Raw genomic sequence first — 13119 nt, forward strand, 5'->3', positions numbered from 1 at the left:
TTACCATTTCCTGTTGACAACGAGAATTGATTTGAGAATTGATTTAAAATAAACAACATGTTCCAATTCAATGTGAAGTACACTCGAGTGACGTTCTGTACCGAGTAAGCAGAGGACTCGAAACTCCGTGTCCATTTTCTTTACCTATTCCATGTCTGGCAATAGAAACCTTTCATTAGCACCCAATTTAGAATGAGCTTTTATCAAAGGGATTCTACGACGAACACAGATAACAAACCAGAACATATCCTTGTTCATAATCAATAACGGAAGGCAAGCTCATTCCCCACAAAAATATCCTATCACCAAGTATCAACCACTCACCAACGGATACATCCCCGTCTGCACCTTTACCTTTCTCGAACGAAGGATGACAAAGAACCAATAAAGCCAAACCAAAACCAAAACCAAAACCAAAAGGCCAAAAGCCATTCGGCCAATATCCAAACGCAAAGCCAAAGCTAGAGCCAAATCAATGGCCCAAGCCAATATCCATTCACCCAAAGTCAAAGCGAAAGGCCAAAATCAAAGGCTTGCGAAAGGCCAAAATCAAAGGCCCAAGCCAAAAGTCATTCACCCAAGGCCAAAACAAAAGGCCCAAGCCAAAAGTAATTCACCCAAAGCCAAAGCAAAATCAAAACCAAAAGGCCAAAAGCCATTCGCCTAAAGCCAAAGCAAAACTAAAGCAAAACCCATAGCCAGAAGCTATCAGGCGAAGGCCAAGACCCGAGCCAAAATCAAAACAAAACAAGATTGAAACCCTTTTCTCAAAAAGGTCAAAATCCAAATAAAGCATCCAACACACAAAATCCTGGACAAGTGAATCCAAAACACCAAGTGCAGGACCAATATCCAAAGCCCAAGAGCAATAAGCCCAAAACACCAAAACAGAAAAATAGCAAAGCCTGACATCAAAGAACTGAAATAAGAGTTCATGACTGGCTAACTACAACACAACCAACTTTTCTTCCCTCCAAAACTCCGGGACCAACAAGTACAAAACACAAAAACACCAAAGCTTGATGCCAAAGAGCTAAAATAAGAGCTCAAGACCAACAAGTACAAAATACAAAAACACCAAAACTTGATGTCCAAGAGCTAAAATAAGAGCTCAAGACTCGTCAACTAACAACAAACCCAATAAAGCTTCACCCCTAAGTCCTTCCGGAGACTGCTACATGGAGACCTATCTAGGATCCTGGGGATTCCCCTCAAGCTCCGAATTTTTATCTGTCAAACAAAACTCTTATTACCAGGCTCCACATTCCATAATGTCGAAGCCACTTTCACCCTGACCTAGAAACGGGGTATTCAAAAAACATTGCTCCCTGGAACGGAACATGCCCATTTCATTCTTAGAGTCCACTTTTTAGTGTGCTCACATAACAAGAAACATTTTCACAAATTACACCTCTTCGATTCATGATCAAGGAGGAATTCTCTCCAATCAATCTTCGAGTCACCAAACGGAATTTACCGTCGTGACCCTCAACTCCAGATTTTTATCTGTTAAACAAACCTATCATTACCAAGCTCCACATTCCATAATGTCGAAGCCATTTTCACCCTGACCCAGATACAGAGTCCTCGAATGCTTTGCTACCGAGAACGGGACATACCTAGTCTACCCTTAGGGTCCACTTTTTTAGTGTGCTCACATGATAAGGAACATTTTCACAAATTACACCTCTTCGATTCATGATCAAGGAGGAATTATCTCAAATCAATTTTCGAGTCACCAAACAACACAATTGAGATCCCAATAGAGAATCCCTTTCAGAACTTTCCACTTCCAAGCCCACCTCAATCACCACCCCCTCAAATACCAAACCCACCACCACAAATGGCTCTACGAGATCACAACCGACCTAACCATAATTATTCATGTAACCCTATTAATTTTGGCACTTTGGCTCCCAACAACTTTGAGATGCATCCCGCCCAAGTTGGGTTGATCGAGAAGGATTTGTTCGGGGGGGTATATTGAAGAGGATGCTATGCTCCCCTACGAAAGTTCAAGAGAAAGGTCTCAATGATGAAGAAGAACGGGGTATCCGAGGACACTCTAAGGATGATGTTGTTCCCATTCTCTTTGACGGGTAAGGCGGACCGGTGGTTGAACATTCACCCTCCGAATACATTCACAACATGGGATGCTTTAGCTAAGGCATTCATGGCCAAGTACTATCTGTCATCCAAGACCGCCATGCTTCGTAATGAAATCCATAATTTCCAACAAGAAGATGGGGAATCCTTGGGTGAAGCTTGGGATCGATATCAAGACCTTATTGCTAGTTGTCCTCACTATGGGATCCCGGAGTGGTACATCACCCAAACCTTCTTTCAAACATTATTACCTAGAACTAAAGAAATGTTAAATGCCTCCGCAGGGGGAGGATTTGATCATTTAAGTGATGAGGAAGGGACGACACTAATCAAGAAGATGGTAGACTCGGAAGCGAATTATGGCTCAAGGGGAAATATACTTAGGAGAAATGGCAAATACCCTAAGGAGAACTCTTCTAGTTTGAATGCCGAGACAAATGCTAAGCTTGATATTCTCACCAAGCAACTTGAGAAATTGCAAAGGAACAAAGTTCATCAAGCCGCCACCTCACATGGTCCACCCATGGAGGAGGTAGCTCAATTTTCGCCTTGTGAGCTATGTGGGGGAAATGGCCACACTTTTGACTTGTATGCCAACAACTACAATGGGGGGTTGTAGATACCTCATTTCTGCACCTCCCGCAAACCACCTGGTGATGATTGGGCCGCATGTTTGCTACGCGGAACGATTTGTGACAGTTTGTAAGTTTATCGTCAAGTGATTGCTCAAATATTAATGTCTGCCTCTTAGTTGTCATCTACGTACCGATACGGTCGTTTTGACAGTAATTAGAGTACATTTGGAGTCCGGGCCTAAAACCGTCTTCATTTTCTGATAACCGTTAAATCCCGAGTCAGAATGTTCTGGAATGTTCCGGATATTTCTATTCCATATCTTATAAATATTTCATAATATTTATCCTTTGGTAAACAATTTCTCGAAATATTCACGTAAAATATTAAGGAAAACCAAATTATTCCGTCCTACCATAACTTAAACACGGAAATCTTTCTTCCGCAGGAGGAAACCACTTGGGAACAGACGCAGTAGGTGCTGCGCCTCTTCCAAGAGACGCAGTGACTGCTGCGCCTCTTCCCAGGTCCTTTTCTGCGTATTTCTCGTATCTTTTTCATATCTTTCCGAGATTCACTTCCAAAGAGTCTCCGAAACCCTAATTCCTTCACGTAATTAGTATAAATAGGAGCCTTCGCTCCTCATATTTCTCACGCGAGTGTCCTCCCTTCTCTTCTCCCTTTGCATTCTAGACTTTTGTTCTTACTTTTTGGCGTCTACGTGCTTGAACATTCGACCACGTAAGCTCGGATCCTTCTGAGTACCAGCCTCGTTTGCATGACCGACCAATTTGACCAACTCCACCATAATCAACATAATTAATCTAATCATTTTCCTCTTACGAGGGCACTTTCGTTACATTCGCGTCGAGCATCACTAATCGATATCTTAGTCCTTCTCGTTTCGTCAAACATGTAAGTCTGAGGGTGTATAAATCCTCTTTTACTATTGTTATTTACTTTTTGTATCATCAATTGTAAGGTTTATGTCGAAAATACCAATTAAAACCGATTTCTAAAACCGTGTTTAAAACCTCTTTTTTTACGGATTTCCAGAAGACAAACCGTCGAGAAAGGACGCAGCAACTGCTGCGCCTCTTCGAAGGAGCGCAGTTCCTGCTGCGCCTCTTCGTGAGGGCCGCATTCTCGCTTCCTTTCTTCTTCCTTCGTCCTCTGTAATTCGTTGCTTTTGTTTGTTTCGTTTGTTTTTGTTAATTCTTTGACATACAATCGTAATAATTCCACATGTATATTATTTATTCATCATTAACATGTTTAATTCGTCATTAAATCCGGCTTAAATCCCAAGTAATCAATATTTGCGGGTTTTCGTCATTAAATTCAATCCGGGTTGCAGAAATTCGATTTGTTCATATTGAGTTTCTGTAATTCACTCCGCTGATATATTTTCATCTGTCTATTGTCATATGCGTCATTAATTTGTCGTTGATTCATCTTGTTTAATCTGTTTCATTCACTCATGTCACTAATCAATCATTCATCCATGTAATTAATTCGTTTGCGTCTGTCTCGTCCGTGTTGTATTGTTTTATGACCCCTCAATCACATGTAAATAATCTATTAATCACTTTCATCCGAGTAAATAATTTAATCAATCATTAAATTTACCAACGAGTATTAACAACACGCAATTCCGGTTTCACGCCCAGAATTGGTCAAAGTCAGAAGACGCAAAGAATGCTGCGCCTATTCAAGAGACGACTCACGCGCTTTATTCGGGTTGAATTCTGTCCCTGAACTCCGTTTTTGCCTTGACTTAGTTATTTAGCTTACGTATAATCGACTATTATTCGTATTATCACCTTCTGTTTTGTTCGTTATTTTATTCTTCCATTCGTTTTCTCAAAATTATCCGTTTTAAAGGTATTTTCGACATAAATCACCTAATCCGTTGTAATTATTGTAATTTTCATTATTATAATTTTCTTTATTGTTTTTATCATATTTCTTGTATCATTTGTATGCCTTCACATGTAATTGAGAATTAAATCCTACTTCGACCCAATTGTATGTTAAATTACGTGTCAATCGACTTAGCCTAATTCTCACATGTTAGGATTAAAACTTGGATGTTGCATTGCATGCATATAGCCGACGATATATCGAGTATGAATAACTTCCCTAATCATTAGTAGAGGCCGCTATCGAGGCGGGCGGGATTAGGTGTTCGATCAAAAGAGCTTCCTAATTCGTACCCTCACCCCTTACTCCAGATCTCCGTGAACATCCGTGTTCATTGGCATCCACGAGAGTCATTCTAGACATAGAATGCTAAGGGTAACGATTGCTTAGTGTTCATGTCTCTACTTTGTGTCTTGACATGGCGCGAGGTATTCGAACGGTTCCAATTTCCCATAAAAATTGGTGGCGACTCCAACAAAAATGCAAACGCTTGTTCTCTTCCTCCCAAGCGCCCCCGTGGGCACCCCCGCTGTCCACAGTTTGGCGACTCCGCTGGGGATAATACACTTACGTGTAGCAAGGGTGAAACTTGAACAAGGTTAGGGAATAATTTGTACAAGACAATTCTCGGTTTTCATAACTCGGTCTTCCTAGACCGTTTTATTCGGCCTTCCTTGGCCCAACCCAACCCATTCGACCAATCGTCCCGTCTAAACGGTCCTAATTATTATTTGGGCCTAAAGATGGATAGCGATTGACGTCATCCATACCATGATGCTTACTCTTGTTTGTATCAAGGGCCTTCACTACTTGAGGAAATGGACTAGGAATCGGCCTTACTCTTGTTTGGTACGAGCCTCTCCACAGACTTCGGGTTTGATGGTTCGGTATGGCAACCCACCCTTTAAACCAAAACCCTTTTAAATGCACTCAGCATCCCGTTATAATGCTTGTATGAATGTTTGTACCTTACGTGATCACCATTTCTAAACAAAACCATGACGATTTTGCAAAAATCAAAACCCTCTTTTAATGAAAATTTCGAAAAAGTAGGCCATTGATTAGCGCAAAACCCAGTCAAAACTCTGTCAAAATTCGGGCCACAAGCCCATTTCAAAACCTCACTTTGAGTCCACCCCTACAACTACACTATAGTTGACTAGGATACACATTTTCAAAAACTTTGTCTTTTCTTCAAAGCTCACTCAACACAAGTGGCACACACCCACTTCACGAGTCAAAACATTTCTTCTTTTAGCAAGTGTGTTAGAATGGTCGATCGTGTTTTGATTCGTCATCGATCTATTATCCAGTTTTCAAGATGCCTGGATCCAGCGAAATAAACCTCCACCAACTTCAAGATGGTAATGATCGAATCCTAGCCGCGCTAGCCCAAATCCAAATTACCCAAGACCAAGTCCATGATCGCCTTGAGACCATCGAGGGACGGATCTATGCCGTAGAGGGAAGATTGCCTCCCCATGAAAGTGAAGTAATAGGTGACTCCGCGGATGAATCCAGGGATGAAAATCCTCTCATGGGACAAACTGTAGCCGAGAAAAGACTCCAATACTTAGAGAAGCAATTGATGTACCTTAAAGGGGATGACATTTATAGGGAGAATAATCGCAAGTATGAGGCCGCCAATTCCAAATTGCCAACCAACTTCAATATGACGGATATCCCTAAATTCAAGGGGCACGAGAACCCTTTGAACCACATCCGTGCCTTCAAGGATTACATGTCTATCAAAGGCATCAAACCCGAGATGTTCTTAAGGATCTTTCCTTCATCTCTTGACACCATCCCGAAGCAGTGGTTCTACTCCTTAGAACACAAGAAGGTCGCTACTTGGGAAGATGCCGCAATCGAGTTTTCTAAACAATATGCGGATAATGCCGAGATCCAAGTTAACATGCGCACTCTAGAGGTTCTTACCCAAAATGACAAAGAAGGATTCACCGACTTCCTAAGTAGGTGGAGGAAGACTAGTACCCAACTAGTTGAATGCCCGGATGAGGCGACCCTTGTGGATAAGTTTGTGGACAATCTCAAACCCATCTATGCCAATCATTTGAGATACCAAAATATCAAAACTTTCAAGGACTTAACCGTACTAGGGACAAGGATTGAAGATGACATCCGTAAAGGGCTCTTGTCCAAAACGGTAGGTCGAGGATATCAAGGCTCAACAAGTCGTTCATACGGCTCCACTAGCAAGACAGATGAAGTTAACCTTCTCGAGCCATCCAAGAAAAGTACCCCACCAAGGAAATTCACAAATCTTGGGGAAACTTACTCCAACGCTCTAAAAAGGTTAATGAAGCAAGGCAAACTTCAACCCATTAGACCTACTCCCGAACCCGAAAGGAAATCCAAATTCTGGGACGAGAACTCGTACTGTGAATACCATAGGGGTAAGGGGCATGACACAGAAAAATGCTACAAGTTGAAAAATGTGCTCCAAGACATTATTGAAGATGGTCGACTACCAATACCGCCGGGAGGCAAACCTAACAACACTAAGAATCCTCTTGGAGTTCTAGTGATTACAAGTGACGAATCTACCTTAGATTGTTCACATCTCATTTCTCCAGCCGAAGATGAAATCCATGCAATCGAGAATGAAGGGTTCTATTCTACTATCTCCCCTACCATTTCCGACTTCATCACATGGGAAAGGAGTGTGGATAGGCAAGTTTGGGAATTAGAAAATGTGGTGACAACTTTACGCAATCCCAACGCAACACCCAAGGAGCATATGCCACTAATCTTCTCTCAAGACGCTACTATGCAAGAAATAGTCGCCGTGGTAGATAAACTAGTCGACCAAATCATACGACTAGAGGATGAAATCATGAGAATGAGGAAACTAGCTACAATCAATGGGGTTTGGACCGACGATGATGAAGACGAGTATCTCATCGAAAACTCCCTAGTCAAAGAAATAGTCCAAAATGGTGAAGATCAAGATGTGGACCACCTAACTCGTTCGGGTCGTCCATATCAAAGCACTACTCAAAATGGTCCAACCAACGTTGTCACACCAAATGATAACGAAGAGGACTCCACCGACCATTTGCTCAAGCAATTACAGAAGACAAAGGTTGATCTTTCAGTCTGGCAATTAATAGCGAGCTCATTCCCACATCGCCAAGCTTTACTGCAAGCTTTGGCCAAACTAAATGTAGCACATAACTCGATACCTGAAGATGTAGTCAACTTGGTCTTCCAAGAATCACCAAAGCTAAGTAATCCTATTACTTTCTCAGACGAAGATTTGCCACCTTTTGGCGCTAGTCATAACTTGGCTCTTTACATCACTGTCATTTGTCTAAAGAAGAACGTGCCAATGACTTTGGTAGATGATGGCTTCGCGGTCAACGTCATACCCCTCAAAACGGCATACAAATTAGGCATGAAAGAGTCGGATTGGACCCCTACCAATCAAGGTGTGCGTGCATATGATGGTACACGATGAAAGGTGGTAGGACTTGTTAACCTAACCATAGCCACAAGGCCAATTGAGCGAAAGGTTAACTTCCAAATAGTGGACATCGAAGCTTCCTTCAACATACTTCTAGGAAGACCTTGGATTCACGCTTCCAAAGCGGTAACATCTACTCTCCATCAAAAGATCAAGATTCCACTAAATGGCAAAGTGGTGACGATCACTTCGTCGCCCATCAAGGCAATAATCGAAAAGCAGTCAAACAATCAAGTTCTTGCAGATCCCGTATACGAACTTGGGGGCTTCCAAAGCATAAGTGTCATAGAAAGCGAGTTGGCACCCTTATACTATGATCCCTACTCCAACTTGGTGGTCAACCACATGCTCAAAACCCAGGGATACTTCCCCGGAATGCCTTTGAACCCTACCCGAAGAAATACCTTCGCACCATACAAGTAAGGCAACTCAAAGAGGATACCACTTGGACTAGGGTACAAACCCACTAAAGAAGAGGTTCTCGAAATACTTGCTCAAGTCCAAAACCGTAAGCATGTAGGAGTCCAAATGCGACCCTATTTCCCTACCCTAAATGGGTACTTTGTTGAAGAAGGAAGTCTAGAACTCTTTCACGGATTTCCCGAGCCTTGGCATCATCTCGAGAGGAAGCTAGCCGGAATCGAGATCTTTCACGATTGCTACTTCATCCCTCCAGAAATGGTTCCTACCGTCAAAACCCGTCAAGCACCTTGCTTAGACGAACAAGCTGTTAGCCTATTGTTTGGAGAAGATCGATTTGTTAGGGCCGCGCAGGATGAGATCATTACCATGATACTTCAAGACGATCGTTTCAATCCCACCGCGTTAATCACAGAAACCAACGCAAGTCAGCAGAAAGGATGGAGAAAATCAATCAAGTGGACCAACAATCAAGGAAGACTCTTCAAGCTCACCACTGGAAAAGGAGAGATGTTCAAAGGAGAACCAGAAGACGATGAGTTCGAGTCGGAGTCGGAGTCAGAGTCGGAGTCTAGAGAAGTCATTAGAGAGTCTCCTCCTGTCGTCATCCCCACTCCCTTTGTTTCTCCTAGCTTAGCCTCGAGTAGTCACAGTAGTTCGGGAAATGTCCCAACCACTGTCCCTTTGCCGCCACTGACCATGGATCAGTTGGCTTCTTTGTTTCAACTCTACTCAAATTTTAATATGAATAAATCGGTTTCGCTTACTCTTTGTGTTATCTTGAGTGCAAGCACATTTACGATGATGCGAGGATGACCAAGACCCGGACTCAATTGAAATACCTCCCTACGTAGCCAAAGAAATACTACAGGAAGGGGAAGGGGGACCAGTAATAGAGGACACCGAACCCATCAACGTAGGAACCGAACTAGAACCCCAAGAACTTAGGATAGGGACTACCTTGAGCTCTACCGAAAGGGCCGATTTCATAGACCTCCTAAACGAGTTCAAAGATGTTTTCGCTTGGTCCTACAAAGACATGCCGGGAATCGACAGGGATATCGCCGAACATAGAATCCCGATTAAGCCAGGTTTCAAACCTGTAAAACAGAAGCTTCGACGAATGAGGACAGAATGGGCTCTCAAGATTAAGGAAGAAGTTGACAAGCAATTCAAAGCCGGGTTCATCAAAGTTTCCGAGTATTCTGACTGGGTAGCCAACATAGTACCCGTACCCAAAAAGGATGGGAGAATCCGCGTTTGTGTTGACTTTAGGGACTTAAATAAAGCAAGTCCTAAAGATGACTTCCCTCTACCACACATCGATATATTGGTGGACAATACTGCAGACCACGCGTTACTATCCTTCATGGATGGGTATGCGGGTTATAATCAAATTAAGATGGCCATAGAAGACATGCATAAGACCGCCTTTGTCACTCAATGGGGAACCTATTGCTATACGGTAATGCCATTTGGATTGATCAACGTCGGAGCTACATATCAACGCACCGCAACTACACTCTTACATGACATGATGCACAAAGAAGTTGAGGTATACGTAGACGACATGATTGTCAAATCCAAGGATAGAGAAGGGTATATTGCAAACCTTCGCAAATTTTTCACAAGGCTACGAAAGTACAACATGAGGCTCAATCCTCAGAAATGCACATTCGGAGTAACATCTGGCAAACTCCTGGGATACGTCGTTAGCCAACGAGGTATAAAAATAGACCCTTCCAAGATCAAGGCTCTGATCGAAATGCCACAACCTCAAACAGAAAAAGAAGTCAGAGGATTCTTGGGAAAAGTGCAGTATATAAGTCGATTCATATCGAAACTCACCATGATTTGTGAGCCTATCTTCAAGAAGCTCAAGAAAACGGACCACACAATGTGGGATGATGATTGTCATAAGGCATTTGACCGAATCAAAGAGATATTGGCTAAACCACCAGTGCTCATGCCACCTCAACGAGATCAACCTCTTGGTTTATATCTCACAGTAACCGAAACAGCCATGGGTGCCATGCTAGCTCAAACCGTAGGAAGTGAAGAAAGAGCTATCTACTACCTTAGTAAGAAGTTCTTGGAGTACGAGTGCAAATACTCACAACTCGAAAAGACATGCCTCGCTCTTGTGTGGGCAACGAAGAAGCTACGCCATTACATGCTTAGCTACTCCGTCAAAATATACTCTAAAATGGATCCAGTCAAATACCTCTTCGAGAAACCCGTCCTCAACGGACGCCTAGCAAGATGGACTCTGATGCTCTCAGAATTCGACCTCAAATACGTGCCTCTGAAAGTAATAAAAGGGCGCGCCGTTGCCGAATTCTTCGCAGAAAATCCCATCAATGACGCACAAACGATAGACACTTGGTCATTTCCAGACGAGGATATACTCCAAACTGACGTGGACTCCTGGGACCTTTATTTTGATGGAGCATCAAACTTAAGAGGATTTGGAATAGGAGTGTTGCTCATTTCTTCTGAAGGGGAGCATACACCAATTGCTGTCAAACTCGACTTCGAGGTGACAAATAACGCTGCAGAATACGAAGCTTGTCTCATTGGACTACAAGCGGCAGTGAGCTTAGGCATTAAAAACCTCCGAGTACATGGGGATTCATCCCTGATCATCAACCAAGTTACGGGATCTTGGAAATTTCGAAGCGAAAGCTTAGCACCATATCAAGCTAGAATAGACCAAGTTGTCCAATTCTTTGATCACGTGACATATCTACACCTACCTCGGGAAGAAAATCAATTTGCAGATGCTCTTGCGAAACTTGCATCTTTGATTAATATGCCAGATCACATGGTGGAAATGCCTTTGTGCATCGAGCGGCGGTCAGAGCCGGCTTATGTCCACCAAATCACCGATGAAGAGGAGATCGCGCAGGAACCCTGGTTCCAAGTAATCCTGAATTTCAAGCTCAATGGTACCTATCCACTCGATATGGACAAGAGGGGACAACGTGCTATACGCCTATTAGCTTCCCAATACGTTCTCATGCAAGGAGAATTATACAAAATAACACCTCTTGGTGTAATCCTACGTTGCCTTGATCATTCACAGGCGCGGAAAGTGATGGAAGAGGTCCACGATGGAGAATGCGGTCCTCACATGAGTGGGCCCATGATGGCAAAGAAAATCACACGTTTGGGGTATTATTGGACAACAATGGAATCCGATTGCATCAAATACGTAAGACATTGCCACAATTGCCAAATCATCGGGAATGTACAACATGTCCCTCCTTCATTACTCTATACGATGACATCTCCTTGGCCATTTTCTGCTTGGGGAATCGACATAATCGGGAAGATAACCCCAGCCGGAACAGGAGGTCATTGCTTCATCCTAGTGGCAATCGACTATTTCACTAAATGGGTAGAAGCAGCTTCCTACACCAGTCTCACGGCTAAAAATGTGGCAAAGTTCATACAAAACAACATCATCTGTCGATACGGTTGCCCACATGAGATCATTAGTGATAATGGATCACATTTCCAAGCTGAGACTGAGCAATTGCTAGCCAAATACAAGATTAGGCATCACCACTCTTCGCCCTATAGACCACAGACTAACGGCGCGGTAGAGGCGGCAAACAAGAATGTTGTCACGATTCTCAAGAAAATGATTGACAACTATCGAGATTGGCCAAGCAAGATACCCTTTGCTTTGTGGGGGTATCGTACATCTGTTAGGACGCCCACTGGGGCTACTCCTTTATATTTGACCTGCGGCATGGAAGCCGTACAACCGGTCGAGCTAGAGATACCATCCTTGCGTATCCTACTCGAAAGTCAAATCCCAGAAGCTGATTGCAAAAGGGATAGATATGAAGAACTCATCCTCCTGGATGAACGTAGGCTACGCACCTTGCATAATATCCAAACATATCAAGCACGTATCAAACGAGCTTTCAACAAAAGGGTTAGGCCAAGAAACATCAAGGAAGGGGACTTAGTACTTAAATCGGTTAGAGCTCTTCTACCTGTCGACCCGCGGGGAAAATTCAAACCTAATTGGTCCGGACCATTTCTAGTCAAATCCATACTTCCAAGGGGTGCGGTTAGAATCACAGACCTAGACGGGAATGAGTTTTCGAACCCAACAAATCTTGACCAACTAAAACGGTACTATGCCTAAAATAGGAACAAAAACGCGCCTCGCGTAACCCCACGTGTCGCTCTTGTGGCACTAAGTAAACGGCCCCTGGCCAAGCTGAAATAAGCTAATGTCACTGTGCTCTTGCATTTTGACAAATTTTTCATCCTCATATCATCAAATAAACTAAATTTGCACCTTCAGAGTAAGCAAAAAGCTCATGCTTATTTTCTAAATTCATTTACAAGCTCTTGCTTAGAACAATTATTCTTTTACATTTACTCGAACTACGCGCAAGGGTTTGATTTCATTTTTTTAAGTGAATACGTAGGCAATCCGTCACAGGATACAACCCATTATATTTAAAATGTAAATAGAAGGACATTTGCATTGCATTTGGAATTCGACAAGAATAATAAATAGAAAAATCACAACGGTTTCATAACCATTTAACCTTTTTTATCTCATTCATTCTAATAATAATAGTACG

At 42.7% G+C, this 13119-nt stretch overlaps 1 non-coding gene across 1 annotated transcript; it reads right to left on the minus strand.

Moving 5' to 3' along the window:
* Window positions 1-2206: 2206 nt before the first annotated feature.
* LOC141620151 (small nucleolar RNA R71) lies at window positions 2207-2313 on the minus strand. Its single transcript, XR_012531898.1, has one exon. It is a non-coding gene; the product is annotated as a small nucleolar RNA R71 (small nucleolar RNA).
* Between the last annotated feature and the right edge of the window lie 10806 nt (window positions 2314-13119).

The sequence above is a fragment of the Silene latifolia genome, chromosome 1, assembly GCF_048544455.1.
Source record: "Silene latifolia isolate original U9 population chromosome 1, ASM4854445v1, whole genome shotgun sequence".
Classification (NCBI taxonomy): Eukaryota; Viridiplantae; Streptophyta; class Magnoliopsida; order Caryophyllales; family Caryophyllaceae; genus Silene; species Silene latifolia.